Source organism: Poecile atricapillus, chromosome 35, assembly GCF_030490865.1.
Source record: "Poecile atricapillus isolate bPoeAtr1 chromosome 35, bPoeAtr1.hap1, whole genome shotgun sequence".
Taxonomy (NCBI): domain Eukaryota; kingdom Metazoa; phylum Chordata; class Aves; order Passeriformes; family Paridae; genus Poecile; species Poecile atricapillus.
The window spans coordinates 394,918-414,625 of NC_081283.1; positions in this window are offsets into that span (position 1 = coordinate 394,918).

Sequence of the window (19,708 nt, forward strand, 5' to 3'; positions counted from 1 at the left end):
GCTTACCACAGCTGCGGTCCTCTGGCAGTCTGAAAGCTTTGCGCACAAGCCGCATGCTAAGTGCCTTCCTTTGCCTTTTGGCAGTGCCCGTGCATTGCCAGCACTAGGCGGGAATGGTCACTATCCCGCACACCCGTTTCGTTGTGCCCGTTGCTAAGCGCTCTGGTGCTCTGTTTATGACGTAAGCGGAACACCTCTTGCCGTTCCATTCTCAGAGCTCCTCAGTTAAACAATCTGCGACTCTTGGCGTGAATGCCAGAGGAAAACATTACCAATGTGTCTGACAGGGAGAAACTGAACCGGGAGAACACCTTGGTCAGGAGCTTGCACCTGCACCTTACAGACACACAGATTTGCAACACATCTAAATGGCCAAGCTCTTTCTTAGGCAAGTTGAAAGCTGCTGTCAGAAGGCTGTGCTCCTTGTCAGATGGAAGCAGCAGTACGTACATAGGGGTTTGGAAAGAACTAAAGAGCCACAGAAGAGCGTGGTCTAGCAAAATGAGGCAGGAAAAAGCATTTGCTACATGTGTCCTCTTTGTCGCCTAACAACAGGTAGCAGCATAAACCAGATGCGAGTGAAGTTCTTGCAGGCGACATCTAACGTCAAATGAGCAAACGGGCTTACCACAGCTGCGGTCCTCTGGCAGTCTGAAAGCTTTGTGCACAAGCCGGATGCTAAGCGCCTTCCTTTGCCTTTTAGCAGTGCTCCTGCATTGCCAGCACTAGGTGGGAATGGTCACTATCCCACTGACATTCGTTTCGTTGTGCCCGTTGCTAAATGCTCTGGAGCACTTTTTATGACGTAAGCGGAACACCTCTTGCCGTTCCATTCTCAGAGCTACGGAGTTAAGTAATCTGCGACTCTTGGCGTGAATGCCAGAGGAAAACATTTCCAATGTGTCTGGCAGATTGAAACTGGACCTAGAAAACACCTTTGTCAGGAGCTTGCACTTGCACCTTACACACACACAGATTTGCATCAAATCTAAATGGCCAAGCTCTTTCTTAGGCAAGTTGAAAGCTGCTGTCAGAAGGCTGTGCTCCTTGTCAGATGGAAGCAGCAGCACGCACATAGCAGTTTGGCAAGAACTAAAGAGCCACAGAAGACCGTGGTCTAGCAAAATGAGGCAGGAAAAAGCATTTGCTACATGTGTCCTTTTTGTCTCCTAACAACAGGTAGCAGCATAAACGAGATGCGAGTGAAGTTCTTGCAGGCGACATCTAACGTCAAATGAGCAAGCGGGCTTACCACAGCTGCGGTCCTCTGGCAGTCTGAAAGCTTTGCGCACAAGCCGCATGCTAAGCGCCTTTCTTTGCCTTTTGGCAGTGCTCGTGCATTGCCAGCACTAGGCGGGAATGGTCACTATCCCGCAGACACGTTTCGTTGTGCCCGTTGCTAAGCGCTCTGGAGCACTGTTTATGACGTAAGCGGAACACCTCTTGCCGTTCCATTCTCAGAGCTACGGAGTTAAGTAATCTGCGACTCTTGGCGTGAATGCCAGAGGAAAACATTTCCAATGTGTCTGGCAGATTGAAACTGGACCTAGAAAACACCTTTGTCAGGAGCTTGCATGTGCACATTACACACACACAGATTTGCAACATATCTAAATGTCCAAGCTCTTCCTTACGCAAGTTGAAAGCTGCTGTCAGAAGGCTGTGCTCCTTGTCAGATGGAAGCAGCAGCACGCACATAACAGTTTGGCAAGAAATAAAGAGCTACAGAAGAGCGTGGTCTAGCAAAATGAGGCAGGAAAAAGCATTTGCTACATGTGTCCTCTTTGTCGCCTAACAACAGGTAGCAGCATAAACGAGATGCGGGTGAAGTTCTTGCAGGCGACATCTAACGTCAAATGAGCAAACGGGCTTACCACAGCTGCGGTCCTCTGGCAGTCTGAAAGCTTTGTGCACAAGCCGGATGCTAAACGCCTTCCTTTGCTTTTCGAAGTGCTCCTGCATTGCCAGCACTACGTGGGAATGGTCACTATCCCACAGATATTCGTTTCGTTGTGCCCGTTGCTAAGCGCTCTGGAGCACTTTTTATGACGTAAGCGGAACACCTCTTGCCGTTCCATTCTCAGAGCTCCTCAGTTAAACAATCTGCGACTCTTGGCGTGAATGCCAGAGGAAAACATTACCAATGTGTCTGACAGGGAGAAACTGAACCTAGAGAACACCTTTGTCAGGAGCTTGCACCTGCACCTTACACACACAGATTTGCATCACATCTAAATGGCCAAGCTCTTTCTTAAGCAAGTTGAAAGCTGCTGTCAGAAGGCTGTGCTCCTTGTCAGATGGAAGCAGCAGCACGCACATAACAGTTTGGCAAGAAATAAAGAGCTACAGAAGAGCGTGGCCTAGCAAAATGAGGCAGGAAAAAGCATTTGCTACATGTGTCCTCTTTGTCGCCTAACAACAGGTAGCAGCATAAACCAGATGCGGGTGAAGTTCTTGCAGGCGGCATCTAACGTCAAATGAGCAAACGGGCTTACCACAGCTGCGGTCCTCTGGCAGTCTGAAAGCTTTGTGCACAAGCCGGATGCTAAGCGCCTTCCTTTGCCTTTTAGCAGTGCTCATGCATTGCCAGCACTAGGCGGGAATGGTCACTATCCCACAGACATTCGTTTCGTTGTGCCCGTTGCTAAGCGCTCTGGAGCACTTTTTATGACGTAAGCGGAACACCTCTTGCCGTTCCATTCTCAGAGCTCCTCAGTTAAGTAATCTGCGACTCTTGGTGCGAATGCCAGAGGAAAACATTTCCAATGTGTCTGGCAGATTGAAACTGGACCTAGAAAACACCTTTGTCAGGAGCTTGCACTTGCACCTTACACACACACAGATTTGCATCACATCTAAATGGCCAAGCTCTTTCTTAGGCAAGTTGAAAGCTGCTCTCAGAAGGCTGTGCTCCTTGTCAGATGGAAGCAGCAGCACGGACATAGCAGTTTGGCAAGCACTAAAGAGCCACAGAAGAGCGTGGTCTAGCAAAACGGGTCAGGAAAAAGCATTTGCTACATGTGCTCTTGTTGTCGCCTACAACAGGTAGCAGCATAAACCAGATGCGGGTGAAGTTCTTGCAGGCGACATCTAACGTCAAATGAGCAAGCGGGCTTACCACAGCTGCGGTCCTCTGGCAGTCTGAAAGCTTTGCGCACAAGCCGCATGCTAAGTGCCTTCCTTTGCCTTTTGGCAGTGCCCGTGCATTGCCAGCACTAGGCGGGAATGGTCACTATCCCGCACACCCGTTTCGTTGTGCCCGTTGCTAAGCGCTCTGGTGCTCTGTTTATGACGTAAGCGGAACACCTCTTGCCGTTCCATTCTCAGAGCTCCTCAGTTAAACAATCTGCGACTCTTGGCGTGAATGCCAGAGGAAAACATTACCAATGTGTCTGACAGGGAGAAACTGAACCTAGAGAACACCTTTGTCAGGAGCTTGCACCTGCACCTTACACACACACAGATTTGCAACACATCTAAATGGCCAAGCTCTTTCTTAGGCAAGTTGAAAGCTGCTGTCAGAAGGCTGTGCTCCTTGTCAGATGGAAGCAGCAGTACGTACATAGGGGTTTGGAAAGAACTAAAGAGCCACAGAAGAGCGTGGTCTAGCAAAATGAGGCATGAAAAAGCATTTGCTACATGTGTCCCCTTTGTCGCCTTACAACAGGTAGCAGCATAAACCAGATGCGGGTGAAGTTCTTGCAGGCGACATCTAACGTCAAATGAGCAAACGGGCTTACCACAGCTGCGGTCCTCTGGCAGTCTGAAAGCTTTGTGCACAAGCCGGATGCTAAGCGCCTTCCTTTGCCTTTTAGCAGTGCTCCTGCATTGCCAGCACTAGGTGGGAATGGTCACTATCCCACTGACATTCGTTTCGTTGTGCCCGTTGCTAAGCGCTCTGGAGCACTTTTTATGACGTAAGCGGAACACCTCTTGCCGTTCCATTCTCAGAGCTACGGAGTTAAGTAATCTGCGACTCTTGGCGTGAATGCCAGAGGAAAACATTTCCAATGTGTCTGGCAGATTGAAACTGGACCTAGAAAACACCTTTGTCAGGAGCTTGCATGTGCACATTACACACACACAGATTTGCAACACATCTAAATGGCCAAGCTCTTTCTTAGACAAGTTGAAAGCTGCTGTCAGAAGGCTGTGCTCCTTGTCAGATGGAAGCAACAGCACGCACATAGCAGTTTGGCGAGCACTAAAGAGCCACATAAGAGCGTGGTCTAGTAAAATGAAACAGGAAAAAGCATTTGCTACATGTGCTCTTGTTGTCGCCTAACAACAGGTAGCAGCATAAACCAGATGGGGGTGAAGTTCTTGCAGGCGACATCTAACGTCAAATGAGCAAGCGGGCTTACCACAGCTGCGGTCCTCTCGCAGTCTGAAAGCTTTGCGCACAAGCCGCATGCTAAGCGCCTTTCTTTGCCTTTTGGCAGTGCTCGTGCATTGCCAGCACTAGGCGGGAATGGTCACTATCCCGCAGACACGTTTCGTTGTGCCCGTTGCTAAGCGCTCTGGAGCACTGTTTATGACGTAAGCGGAACACCTCTTGCCGTTCCATTCTCAGAGCTCCTCAGTTAAGTAATCTGCGACTCTTGGCGTGAATGCCAGAGGAAAACATTTCCAATGTGTCTGGCAGATTGAAACTGGACCTAGAAAACACCTTTGTCAGGAACTTGCACCTGCACCTTACACACACACAGATTTGCAACACATCTAAATGGCCAAGCTCTTTCTTAGGCAAGTTGAAAGCTGCTGTCAGAAGGCTGTGCTCCTTGTCAGATGGAAGCAGCAGCACGCACACAGCAGTTTGGCAAGAACCTAAGAGCCACAGAAGAGCGTGGTCTAGCAAAATGAGGCAGGAAAAAGCATTTGCTACATGTGTCCTCTTTGTCGCCTTACAACAGGTAGCAGCATAAACCAGATGCGGCTGAAGCTCTTGCAGGCGACATCTAACGTCAAATGAGCAAGCGGGCTTACCACAGCTGCGGTCCTCTGGCAGTCTGAAAGCTTTGCACACAAGCCGCATGCTAAGTGCCTTCCTTTGCCTTTTGGCAGTGCCCGTGCATTGCCAGCACTAGGCGGGAATGGTCACTATCCCGCACACCCGTTTCGTTGTGCCCGTTGCTAAGCGCTCTGGTGCTCTGTTTATGACGTAAGCGGAACACCTCTTGCCGTTCCATTCTCAGAGCTCCTCAGTTAAGTAATCTGCGACTCTTGGTGCGAATGCCAGAGGAAAACATTTCCAATGTGTCTGGCAGATTGAAACTGGACCTAGAAAACACCTTTGTCAGGAACTTACACCTGCACCTTACACACACAGATTTGCATCACATCTAAATGGCCAAGCTCTTTCTTAAGCAAGTTGAAAGCTGCTGTCAGAAGGCTGTGCTCCTTGTCAGATGGAAGCAGCAGCACGCACATAACAGTTTGGCAAGAAATAAAGAGCTACAGAAGAGCGTGGCCTAGCAAAATGAGGCAGGAAAAAGCATTTGCTACATGTGTCCTCTTTGTCGCCTAACAACAGGTAGCAGCATAAACCAGATGCGGGTGAAGTTCTTGCAGGCGGCATCTAACGTCAAATGAGCAAGCGGGCTTACCACAGCTGCGGTCCTCTGGCAGTCTGAAAGCTTTGTGCACAAGCCGGATGCTAAGCGCCTTCCTTTGCCTTTTAGCAGTGCGCATGCATTGCCAGCACTAGGTGGGAATGGTCACTATCCCACTGACATTCGTTTCGTTGTGCCCGTTGCTAAGCGCTCTGGAGCACTTTTTATGACGTAAGCGGAACACCTCTTGCCGTTCCATTCTCAGAGCTACGGAGTTAAGTAATCTGCGACTCTTGGCGTGAATGCCAGAGGAAAACATTTCCAATGTGTCTGGCAGATTGAAACTGGACCTAGAAAACACCTTTGTCAGGAGCTTGCACTTGCACCTTACACACACACAGATTTGCATCACATCTAAATGGCCAAGCTCTTTCTTAGGCAAGTTGAAAGCTGCTCTCAGAAGGCTGTGCTCCTTGTCAGATGGAAGCAGCAGCACGCACATAGGAGTTTGGCAAGTACTAAAGAGCCACAGAAGAGCGTGGTCTAGCAAAACGGGGCAGGAAAAAGCATTTGCTACATGCGCTCTTGTTGTCGCCTAACAACAGGTAGCAGCATAAACCAGATGCGGGTGAAGTTCTTGCAGGCGACATCTAACGTCAAATGAGCAAGCGGGCTTACCACAGCTGCGGTCCTCTGGCAGTCTGAAAGCTTTGCGCACAAGCCGCATGCTAAGCGCCTTTCTTTGCCTTTTGGCAGTGCTCGTGCATTGCCAGCACTAGGCGGGAATGGTCACTATCCCGCAGACACGTTTCGTTGTGCCCGTTGCTAAGCGCTCTGGAGCACTGTTTATGACGTAAGCGGAACACCTCTTGCCGTTCCATTCTCAGAGCTACGGAGTTAAGTAATCTGCGACTCTTGGCGTGAATGCCAGAGGAAAACATTTCCAATGTGTCTGGCAGATTGAAACTGGACCTAGAAAACACCTTTGTCAGGAGCTTGCATGTGCACATTACACACACACAGATTTGCAACACATCTAAATGGCCAAGCTCTTCCTTAGGCAAGTGGAAAGCTGCTGTCAGAAGGCTGTGCTCCTTGTCAGATGGAAGCAGCAGCACGCACATAGCAGTTTGGCAAGAACTAAAGAGCTACAGAAGACAGTGGTCTAGCAAAATGAGGCAGGAAAAAGCATTTGCTACATGTGTCCTCTTTGTCGCCTAACAACAGGTAGCAGCATAAACCAGATGCGGGTGAAGTTCTTGCAGGCGACATCTAACGTCAAATGAGCAAACGGGCTTACCACAGCTGCGGTCCTCTGGCAGTCTGAAAGCTCTGCGCACAAGCCGCATGCTAAGCGCCTTCCTTTGCCTTTTGGCAGTGCTCGTGCATTGCCAGCACTAGGCGGGAATGGTCACTATCCCACAGACACGTTTCGTTGTGCCCGTTGCTAAGCGCTCTGGAGCACTGTTTATGACGTAAGCGGAACACCTCTTGCCGTTCCATTCTCAGAGCTACGGAGTTAAGTAATCTGCGACTCTTGGCGTGAATGCCAGAGGAAAACATTTCCAATGTGTCTGGCAGATTGAAACTGGACCTAGAAAACACCTTTGTCAGGAGCTTGCATGTGCACATTACACACACACAGATTTGCAACACATCTAAATGTCCAAGCTCTTCCTTACGCAAGTTGAAAGCTGCTGTCAGAAGGCTGTGCTCCTTGTCAGATGGAAGCAGCAGCACGCACATAACAGTTTGGCAAGAAATAAAGAGCTACAGAAGAGCGTGGTCTAGCAAAATGAGGCAGGAAAAAGCATTTGCTACATGTGTCCTCTTTGTCGCCTAACAACAGGTAGCAGCATAAACGAGATGCGGGTGAAGTTCTTGCAGGCGACATCTAACGTCAAATGAGCAAACGGGCTTACCACAGCTGCGGTCCTCTGGCAGTCTGAAAGCTTTGTGCACAAGCCGGATGCTAAACGCCTTCCTTTGCTTTTCGAAGTGCTCCTGCATTGCCAGCACTACGTGGGAATGGTCACTATCCCACAGATATTCGTTTCGTTGTGCCCGTTGCTAAGCGCTCTGGAGCACTTTTTATGACGTAAGCGGAACACCTCTTGCCGTTCCATTCTCAGAGCTCCTCAGTTAAACAATCTGCGACTCTTGGCGTGAATGCCAGAGGAAAACATTACCAATGTGTCTGACAGGGAGAAACTGAACCTAGAGAACACCTTTGTCAGGAGCTTGCACCTGCACCTTACACACACAGATTTGCATCACATCTAAATGGCCAAGCTCTTTCTTAAGCAAGTTGAAAGCTGCTGTCAGAAGGCTGTGCTCCTTGTCAGATGGAAGCAGCAGCACGCACATAACAGTTTGGCAAGAAATAAAGAGCTACAGAAGAGCGTGGCCTAGCAAAATGAGGCAGGAAAAAGCATTTGCTACATGTGTCCTCTTTGTCGCCTAACAACAGGTAGCAGCATAAACCAGATGCGGGTGAAGTTCTTGCAGGCGGCATCTAACGTCAAATGAGCAAACGGGCTTACCACAGCTGCGGTCCTCTGGCAGTCTGAAAGCTTTGTGCACAAGCCGGATGCTAAGCGCCTTCCTTTGCCTTTTAGCAGTGCTCATGCATTGCCAGCACTAGGCGGGAATGGTCACTATCCCACAGACATTCGTTTCGTTGTGCCCGTTGCTAAGCGCTCTGGAGCACTTTTTATGACGTAAGCGGAACACCTCTTGCCGTTCCATTCTCAGAGCTCCTCAGTTAAGTAATCTGCGACTCTTGGTGCGAATGCCAGAGGAAAACATTTCCAATGTGTCTGGCAGATTGAAACTGGACCTAGAAAACACCTTTGTCAGGAGCTTGCACTTGCACCTTACACACACACAGATTTGCATCACATCTAAATGGCCAAGCTCTTTCTTAGGCAAGTTGAAAGCTGCTCTCAGAAGGCTGTGCTCCTTGTCAGATGGAAGCAGCAGCACGGACATAGCAGTTTGGCAAGCACTAAAGAGCCACAGAAGAGCGTGGTCTAGCAAAACGGGTCAGGAAAAAGCATTTGCTACATGTGCTCTTGTTGTCGCCTACAACAGGTAGCAGCATAAACCAGATGCGGGTGAAGTTCTTGCAGGCGACATCTAACGTCAAATGAGCAAGCGGGCTTACCACAGCTGCGGTCCTCTGGCAGTCTGAAAGCTTTGCGCACAAGCCGCATGCTAAGTGCCTTCCTTTGCCTTTTGGCAGTGCCCGTGCATTGCCAGCACTAGGCGGGAATGGTCACTATCCCGCACACCCGTTTCGTTGTGCCCGTTGCTAAGCGCTCTGGTGCTCTGTTTATGACGTAAGCGGAACACCTCTTGCCGTTCCATTCTCAGAGCTCCTCAGTTAAACAATCTGCGACTCTTGGCGTGAATGCCAGAGGAAAACATTACCAATGTGTCTGACAGGGAGAAACTGAACCTAGAGAACACCTTTGTCAGGAGCTTGCACCTGCACCTTACACACACACAGATTTGCAACACATCTAAATGGCCAAGCTCTTTCTTAGGCAAGTTGAAAGCTGCTGTCAGAAGGCTGTGCTCCTTGTCAGATGGAAGCAGCAGTACGTACATAGGGGTTTGGAAAGAACTAAAGAGCCACAGAAGAGCGTGGTCTAGCAAAATGAGGCATGAAAAAGCATTTGCTACATGTGTCCCCTTTGTCGCCTTACAACAGGTAGCAGCATAAACCAGATGCGGGTGAAGTTCTTGCAGGCGACATCTAACGTCAAATGAGCAAACGGGCTTACCACAGCTGCGGTCCTCTGGCAGTCTGAAAGCTTTGTGCACAAGCCGGATGCTAAGCGCCTTCCTTTGCCTTTTAGCAGTGCTCCTGCATTGCCAGCACTAGGTGGGAATGGTCACTATCCCACTGACATTCGTTTCGTTGTGCCCGTTGCTAAGCGCTCTGGAGCACTTTTTATGACGTAAGCGGAACACCTCTTGCCGTTCCATTCTCAGAGCTACGGAGTTAAGTAATCTGCGACTCTTGGCGTGAATGCCAGAGGAAAACATTTCCAATGTGTCTGGCAGATTGAAACTGGACCTAGAAAACACCTTTGTCAGGAGCTTGCATGTGCACATTACACACACACAGATTTGCAACACATCTAAATGGCCAAGCTCTTTCTTAGACAAGTTGAAAGCTGCTGTCAGAAGGCTGTGCTCCTTGTCAGATGGAAGCAACAGCACGCACATAGCAGTTTGGCGAGCACTAAAGAGCCACATAAGAGCGTGGTCTAGTAAAATGAAACAGGAAAAAGCATTTGCTACATGTGCTCTTGTTGTCGCCTAACAACAGGTAGCAGCATAAACCAGATGGGGGTGAAGTTCTTGCAGGCGACATCTAACGTCAAATGAGCAAGCGGGCTTACCACAGCTGCGGTCCTCTCGCAGTCTGAAAGCTTTGCGCACAAGCCGCATGCTAAGCGCCTTTCTTTGCCTTTTGGCAGTGCTCGTGCATTGCCAGCACTAGGCGGGAATGGTCACTATCCCGCAGACACGTTTCGTTGTGCCCGTTGCTAAGCGCTCTGGAGCACTGTTTATGACGTAAGCGGAACACCTCTTGCCGTTCCATTCTCAGAGCTCCTCAGTTAAGTAATCTGCGACTCTTGGCGTGAATGCCAGAGGAAAACATTTCCAATGTGTCTGGCAGATTGAAACTGGACCTAGAAAACACCTTTGTCAGGAACTTGCACCTGCACCTTACACACACACAGATTTGCAACACATCTAAATGGCCAAGCTCTTTCTTAGGCAAGTTGAAAGCTGCTGTCAGAAGGCTGTGCTCCTTGTCAGATGGAAGCAGCAGCACGCACACAGCAGTTTGGCAAGAACCTAAGAGCCACAGAAGAGCGTGGTCTAGCAAAATGAGGCAGGAAAAAGCATTTGCTACATGTGTCCTCTTTGTCGCCTTACAACAGGTAGCAGCATAAACCAGATGCGGCTGAAGCTCTTGCAGGCGACATCTAACGTCAAATGAGCAAGCGGGCTTACCACAGCTGCGGTCCTCTGGCAGTCTGAAAGCTTTGCACACAAGCCGCATGCTAAGTGCCTTCCTTTGCCTTTTGGCAGTGCCCGTGCATTGCCAGCACTAGGCGGGAATGGTCACTATCCCGCACACCCGTTTCGTTGTGCCCGTTGCTAAGCGCTCTGGTGCTCTGTTTATGACGTAAGCGGAACACCTCTTGCCGTTCCATTCTCAGAGCTCCTCAGTTAAGTAATCTGCGACTCTTGGTGCGAATGCCAGAGGAAAACATTTCCAATGTGTCTGGCAGATTGAAACTGGACCTAGAAAACACCTTTGTCAGGAACTTACACCTGCACCTTACACACACACAGATTTGCATCACATCTAAATGGCCAAGCTCTTTCTTAGGCAAGTTGAAAGCTGCTCTCAGAAGGCTGTGCTCCTTGTCAGATGGAAGCAGCAGCACGCACATAGGAGTTTGGCAAGTACTAAAGAGCCACAGAAGAGCGTGGTCTAGCAAAACGGGGCAGGAAAAAGCATTTGCTACATGCGCTCTTGTTGTCGCCTAACAACAGGTAGCAGCATAAACCAGATGCGGGTGAAGTTCTTGCAGGCGACATCTAACGTCAAATGAGCAAGCGGGCTTACCACAGCTGCGGTCCTCTGGCAGTCTGAAAGCTTTGCGCACAAGCCGCATGCTAAGCGCCTTTCTTTGCCTTTTGGCAGTGCTCGTGCATTGCCAGCACTAGGCGGGAATGGTCACTATCCCGCAGACACGTTTCGTTGTGCCCGTTGCTAAGCGCTCTGGAGCACTGTTTATGACGTAAGCGGAACACCTCTTGCCGTTCCATTCTCAGAGCTACGGAGTTAAGTAATCTGCGACTCTTGGCGTGAATGCCAGAGGAAAACATTTCCAATGTGTCTGGCAGATTGAAACTGGACCTAGAAAACACCTTTGTCAGGAGCTTGCATGTGCACATTACACACACACAGATTTGCAACACATCTAAATGGCCAAGCTCTTCCTTAGGCAAGTGGAAAGCTGCTGTCAGAAGGCTGTGCTCCTTGTCAGATGGAAGCAGCAGCACGCACATAGCAGTTTGGCAAGAACTAAAGAGCTACAGAAGACAGTGGTCTAGCAAAATGAGGCAGGAAAAAGCATTTGCTACATGTGTCCTCTTTGTCGCCTAACAACAGGTAGCAGCATAAACCAGATGCGGGTGAAGTTCTTGCAGGCGACATCTAACGTCAAATGAGCAAACGGGCTTACCACAGCTGCGGTCCTCTGGCAGTCTGAAAGCTCTGCGCACAAGCCGCATGCTAAGCGCCTTCCTTTGCCTTTTGGCAGTGCTCGTGCATTGCCAGCACTAGGCGGGAATGGTCACTATCCCACAGACACGTTTCGTTGTGCCCATTGCCAAGCGCTCTGGAGCACTGTTTATGACGTAAGCGGAACACCTCTTGCCGTTCCATTCTCAGAGCTACGGAGTTAAGTAATCTGCGACTCTTGGCGTGAATGCCAGAGGAAAACATTTCCAATGTGTCTGGCAAATTGAAACTGGACCTAGAAAACACCTTTGTCAGGAACTTGCATCTGCACCTTACACACACACAGATTTGCAACACATCTAAATGGCCAAGCTCTTTCTTAGGCAAGTTGAAAGCTGCTGTCAGAAGGCTGTGCTCCTTGTCAGATGGAAGCAGCAGCACGCACACAGAAGTTTGGCAAGAACCTAAGAGCCACAGAAGAGCGTGGTCTAGCAAAATGAGGCAGGAAAAAGCATTTGCTACATGTGTCCTCTTTGTCGCCTTACAACAGGTAGCAGCATAAACCAGATGCGGCTGAAGCTCTTGCAGGCGACATCTAACGTCAAATGAGCAAGCGGGCGTACCACAGCTGCGGTCCTCTGGCAGTCTGAAAGCTCTGCGCACAAGCCGCATGCTAAGCGCCTTCCTTTGCCTTTTGGCAGTACTCGTGCATTGCCAGCACTAGGCGGGAATGGTCACTATCCCACAGACACGTTTCGTTGTGCCCATTGCCAAGCGCTCTGGAGCACTGTTTATGATGTAAGCGGAACACCTCTTGCCGTTCCATTCTCAGAGCTCCTCAGTTAAGTAATCTGCGACTCTTGGTGCGAATGCCAGAGGAAAATATTTCCAATGTGTCTGGCATATAAAAACTGAACCTGGATAACACCTTTGTCAGGAGCTTGCACCTGCACCTTACACGCATACAGATTTGCATCACATCTAAATGGCCAAGCTCTTTCTTAGACAAGTTGAAAGCTGCTGTCAGAAGGTTGTGCTCCTTGTCAGATGGAAGCAACAGCACGCACATAGCAGTTTGGCGAGCACTAAAGAGCCACATAAGAGCGTGGTCTAGTAAAATGAAACAGGAAAAAGCATTTGCTACATGTGCTCTTGTTGTCGCCTAACAACAGGTAGCAGCATAAACCAGATGCGGGTGAAGTTCTTGCAGGCGACATCTAACGTCAAATGAGCAAGCGGGCTTACCACAGCTGCGGTCCTCTGGCAGTCTGAAAGCTTTGCGCACAAGCCGCATGCTAAGCGCCTTTCTTTGCCTTTTGGCAGTGCTCGTGCATTGCCAGCACTAGGCGGGAATGGTCACTATCCCGCAGACACGTTTCGTTGTGCCCGTTGCTAAGCGCTCTGGAGCACTGTTTATGACGTAAGCGGAACACCTCTTGCCGTTCCATTCTCAGAGCTACGGAGTTAAGTAATCTGCGACTCTTGGCGTGAATGCCAGAGGAAAACATTTCCAATGTGTCTGGCAGATTGAAACTGGACCTAGAAAACACCTTTGTCAGGAGCTTGCATGTGCACATTACACACACACAGATTTGCAACACATCTAAATGGCCAAGCTCTTCCTTAGGCAAGTTGAAAGCTGCTGTCAGAAGGCTGTTGCTCCTTGTCAGATGGAAGCAGCAGCACGCACATAGCAGTTTGGCAAGCACTAAAGAGCCACAGAAGACCGTGGTCTAGCAAAATGAGGCAGGAAAAAGCATTTGCTACATGTGTCCTTTTTGTCTTCTAACAACAGGTAGCAGCATAAACGAGATGCGAGTGAAGTTCTTGCAGGCGACATCTAACGTCAAATGAGCAAGCGGGCTTACCACAGCTGCGGTCCTCTGGCAGTCTGAAAGCTTTGCGCACAAGCCGCATGCTAAGCGCCTTTCTTTGCCTTTTGGCAGTGCTCGTGCATTGCCAGCACTAGGCGGGAATGGTCACTATCCCGCAGACACGTTTCGTTGTGCCCGTTGCTAAGCGCTCTGGAGCACTGTTTATGACGTAAGCGGAACACCTCTTGCCGTTCCATTCTCAGAGCTACGGAGTTAAGTAATCTGCGACTCTTGGCGTGAATGCCAGAGGAAAACATTTCCAATGTGTCTGGCAGATTGAAACTGGACCTAGAAAACACCTTTGTCAGGAACTTGCACCTGCACCTTACACACACAGATTTGCAACACATCTAAATGGCCAAGCTCTTTCTTAGGCAAGTTGAAAGCTGCTGTCAGAAGGCTGTGCTCCTTGTCAGATGGAAGCAGCAGCACGCACACAGCAGTTTGGCAAGAACCTAAGAGCCACAGAAGAGCGTGGTCTAGCAAAATGAGGCAGGAAAAAGCATTTGCTACATGTGTCCTCTTTGTCGCCTTACAACAGGTAGCAGCATAAACCAGATGCGGCTGAAGCTCTTGCAGGCGACATCTAACGTCAAATGAGCAAGCGGGCTTACCACAGCTGCGGTCCTCTGGCAGTCTGAAAGCTTTGCACACAAGCCGCATGCTAAGTGCCTTCCTTTGCCTTTTGGCAGTGCCCGTGCATTGCCAGCACTAGGCGGGAATGGTCACTATCCCGCACACCCGTTTCGTTGTGCCCGTTGCTAAGCGCTCTGGTGCTCTGTTTATGACGTAAGCGGAACACCTCTTGCCGTTCCATTCTCAGAGCTCCTCAGTTAAACAATCTGCGACTCTTGGCGTGAATGCCAGAGGAAAACATTACCAATGTGTCTGACAGGGAGAAACTGAACCTAGAGAACACCTTTGTCAGGAGCTTGCACTTGCACCTTACACACACACAGATTTGCATCACATCTAAATGGCCAAGCTCTTTCTTAGGCAAGTTGAAAGCTGCTCTCAGAAGGCTGTGCTCCTTGTCAGATGGAAGCAGCAGCACGCACATAGCAGTTTGGCAAGCACTAAAGAGCCACAGAAGAGCGTGGTCTAGCAAAACGGGTCAGGAAAAAGCATTTGCTACATGTGCTCTTGTTGTCGCCTACAACAGGTAGCAGCATAAACCAGATGCGAGTGAAGTTCTTGCAGGCGACATCTAACGTCAAATGAGCAAGCGGGCTTACCACAGCTGCGGTCCTCTGGCAGTCTGAAAGCTTTGCGCACAAGCCGCATGCTAAGTGCCTTCCTTTGCCTTTTGGCAGTGCCCGTGCATTGCCAGCACTAGGCGGGAATGGTCACTATCCCGCACACCCGTTTCGTTGTGCCCGTTGCTAAGCGCTCTGGTGCTCTGTTTATGACGTAAGCGGAACACCTCTTGCCGTTCCATTCTCAGAGCTCCTCAGTTAAACAATCTGCGACTCTTGGCGTGAATGCCAGAGGAAAACATTACCAATGTGTCTGACAGGGAGAAACTGAACCTAGAGAACACCTTTGTCAGGAGCTTGCACCTGCACCTTACAGACACACAGATTTGCAACACATCTAAATGGCCAAGCTCTTTCTTAGGCAAGTTGAAAGCTGCTGTCAGAAGGCTGTGCTCCTTGTCAGATGGAAGCAGCAGTACGTACATAGGGGTTTGGAAAGAACTAAAGAGCCACAGAAGAGCGTGGTCTAGCAAAATGAGGCATGAAAAAGCATTTGCTACATGTGTCCCCTTTGTCGCCTTACAACAGGTAGCAGCATAAACCAGATGCGGGTGAAGTTCTTGCAGGCGACATCTAACGTCAAATGAGCAAACGGGCTTACCACAGCTGCGGTCCTCTGGCAGTCTGAAAGCTTTGTGCACAAGCTGGATGCTAAGCGCCTTCCTTTGCCTTTTGGCAGTGCTCCTGCATTGCCAGCACTAGGTGGGAATGGTCACTATCCCACTGACATTCGTTTCGTTGTGCCCGTTGCTAAGCGCTCTGGAGCACTTTTTATGACGTAAGCGGAACACCTCTTGCCGTTCCATTCTCAGAGCTACGGAGTTAAGTAATCTGCGACTCTTGGCGTGAATGCCAGAGGAAAACATTTCCAATGTGTCTGGCAGATTGAAACTGGACCTAGAAAACACCTTTGTCAGGAGCTTGCACTTGCACCTTACACACACACAGATTTGCATCACATCTAAATGGCCAAGCTCTTTCTTAAGCAAGTTGAAAGCTGCTCTCAGAAGGCTGTGCTCCTTGTCAGATGGAAGCAGCAGCACGCACATAGGAGTTTGGCAAGTACTAAAGAGCCACAGAAGAGCGTGGTCTAGCAAAACGGGGCAGGAAAAAGCATTTGCTACATGTGCTCTTGTTGTCGCCTAACAACAGGTAGCAGCATAAACCAGATGCGGGTGAAGTTCTTGCAGGCGACATCTAACGTCAAATGAGCAAGCGGGCTTACCACAGCTGCGGTCCTCTGGCTGTCTGAAAGCTTTGCGCACAAGCCGCATGCTAAGCGCCTTCCTTTGCCTTTTGGCAGTGCCCGTGCATTGCCAGCACTAGGCGGGAATGGTCACCCTCCCGCAGACACGTTTCGTTGTGCCCGTTGCTAAGCGCTCTGGAGCACTGTTTATGACGTAAGCGGAACACCTCTTGCCGTTCCATTCTCAGAGCTACGGAGTTAAGTAATCTGCGACTCTTGGCGTGAATGCCAGAGGAAAACATTTCCAATGTGTCTGGCAGATTGAAACTGGACCTAGAAAACACCTTTGTCAGGAGCTTGCATGTGCACATTACACACACACAGATTTGCAACACATCTAAATGGCCAAGCTCTTCCTTAGGCAAGTTGAAAGCTGCTGTCAGAAGGCTGTGCTCCTTGTCAGATGGAAGCAGCAGCACGCACATAGCAGTTTGGCAAGAACTAAAGAGCTGCAGAAGACAGTGGTCTAGCAAAATGAGGCAGGAAAAAGCATTTGCTACATGTGTCCTCTTTGTCGCCTAACAACAGGTAGCAGCATAAACCAGATGCGGGTGAAGTTCTTGCAGGCGACATCTAACGTCAAATGAGCAAACGGGCTTACCACAGCTGCGGTCCTCTGGCAGTCTGAAAGCTCTGCGCACAAGCCGCATGCTAAGCGCCTTCCTTTGCCTTTTGGCAGTGCTCGTGCATTGCCAGCACTAGGCGGGAATGGTCACTATCCCACAGACACGTTTCGTTGTGCCCATTGCCAAGCGCTCTGGAGCACTGTTTATGACGTAAGCGGAACACCTCTTGCCGTTCCATTCTCAGAGCTCCTCAGTTAAGTAATCTGCGACTCTTGGTGCGAATGCCAGAGGAAAACATTTCCAATGTGTCTGGCATATAAAAACTGAACCTGGAGAACACCTTTGTCAGGAGCTTGCACCTGCAGCTTACACGCATACAGATTTGCATCACATCTAAATGGCCAAGCTCTTTCTTAGACAAGTTGAAAGCTGCTGTCAGAAGGTTGTGCTCCTTGTCAGATGGAAGCAACAGTACGCACATAGCAGTTTGGCGAGCACTAAAGAGCCACATAAGAGCGTGGTCTAGTAAAATGAAACAGGAAAAAGCATTTGCTACATGTGCTCTTGTTGTCGCCTAACAACAGGTAGCAGCATAAACCAGATGCGGGTGAAGTTCTTGCAGGCGACATCTAACGTCAAATGAGCAAGCGGGCTTACCACAGCTGCGGTCCTCTGGCAGTCTGAAAGCTTTGCGCACAAGCCGCATGCTAAGCGCCTTTCTTTGCCTTTTGGCAGTGCTCGTGCATTGCCAGCACTAGGCGGGAATGGTCACTATCCCGCAGACACGTTTCGTTGTGCCCGTTGCTAAGCGCTCTGGAGCACTGTTTATGACGAAAGCGGAACACCTCTTGCCGTTCCATTCTCAGAGCTACGGAGTTAAGTAATCTGCGACTCTTGGCGTGAATGCCAGAGGAAAACATTTCCAATGTGTCTGGCAGATTGAAACTGGACCTAGAAAACACCTTTGTCAGGAGCTTGCATGTGCACATTACACACACACAGATTTGCAACACATCTAAATGTCCAAGCTCTTCCTTACGCAAGTTGAAAGCTGCTGTCAGAAGGCTGTGCTCCTTGTCAGATGGAAGCAGCAGCACGCACATAACAGTTTGGCAAGAAATAAAGAGCTACAGAAGAGCGTGGTCTAGCAAAATGAGGCAGGAAAAAGCATTTGCTACATGTGTCCTTTTTGTCTCCTAACAACAGGTAGCAGCATAAACGAGATGCGAGTGAAGTTCTTGCAGGCGACATCTAACGTCAAATGAGCAAGCGGGCTTACCACAGCTGCGGTCCTCTGGCAGTCTGAAAGCTTTGCGCACAAGCCGCATGCTAAGCGCCTTTCTTTGCCTTTTGGCAGTGCTCGTGCATTGCCAGCACTAGGCGGGAATGGTCACTATCCCGCAGACACGTTTCGTTGTGCCCGTTGCTAAGCGCTCTGGAGCACTGTTTATGACGTAAGCGGAACACCTCTTGCCGTTCCATTCTCAGAGCTCCTCAGTTAAGTAATCTGCGACTCTTGGCGTGAATGCCAGAGGAAAACATTTCCAATGTGTCTGGCAGATTGAAACTGGACCTAGAAAACACCTTTGTCAGGAACTTACACCTGCACCTTACACACACACAGATTTGCAACACATCTAAATGGCCAAGCTCTTTCTTAGGCAAGTTGAAAGCTGCTGTCAGAAGGCTGTGCTCCTTGTCAGATGGAATCAGCAGCACGCACACAGCAGTTTGGCAAGAACCTAAGAGCCACAGAAGAGCGTGGTCTAGCAAAATGAGGCAGGAAAAAGCATTTGCTACATGTGTCCTCTTTGTCGCCTTACAACAGGTAGCAGCATAAACCAGATGCGGCTGAAGCTCTTGCAGACGACATCTAACGTCAAATGAGCAAGCGGGCTTACCACAGCTGCGGTCCTCTGGCAGTCTGAAAGCTTTGCGCACAAGCCGCATGCTAAGTGCCTTCCTTTGCCTTTTGGCAGTGCCCGTGCATTGCCAGCACTAGGCGGGAATGGTCACTATCCCGCACACCCGTTTCGTTGTGCCCGTTGCTAAGCGCTCTGGTGCTCTGTTTATGACGTAAGCGGAACACCTCTTGCCGTTCCATTCTCAGAGCTCCTCAGTTAAACAATCTGCGACTCTTGGCGTGAATGCCAGAGGAAAACATTACCAATGTGTCTGACAGGGAGAAACTGAACCTAGGGAACACCTTTGTCAGGAGCTTGCACCTGCACCTTACACACACAGATTTGCATCACATCTAAATGGCCAAGCTCTTTCTTAAGCAAGTTGAAAGCTGCTGTCAGAAGGCTGTGCTCCTTGTCAGATGGAAGCAGCAGCACGCACATAGCTGTTTGGCAAGAAATAAAGAGCTACAGAAGAGCGTGGTCTAGCAAAATGAGGCAGGAAAAAGCATTTGCTACATGTGTCCTCTTTGTCGCCTAACAACAGGTAGCAGCATAAACCAGATGCGGGTGAAGTTCTTGCAGGCGACATCTAACGTCAAATGAGCAAACGGGCTTACCACAGCTGCGGTCCTCTGGCAGTCTGAAAGCTTTGTGCACAAGCCGGATGCTAAGCGCCTTCCTTTGCCTTTTAGCAGTGCTCCTGCATTGCCAGCACTAGGTGGGAATGGTCACTATCCCACTGACATTCGTTTCGTTGTGCCCGTTGCTAAATGCTCTGGAGCACTTTTTATGACGTAAGCGGAACACCTCTTGCCGTTCCATTCTCAGAGCTACGGAGTTAAGTAATCTGCGACTCTTGGCGTGAATGCCAGAGGAAAACATTTCCAATGTGTCTGGCAGATTGAAACTGGACCTAGAAAACACCTTTGTCAGGAACTTGCACCTGCACCTTACAGACACACAGATTTGCAACACATCTAAATGGCCAAGCTCTTTCTTAGGCAAGTTGAAAGCTGCTGTCAGAAGGCTGTGC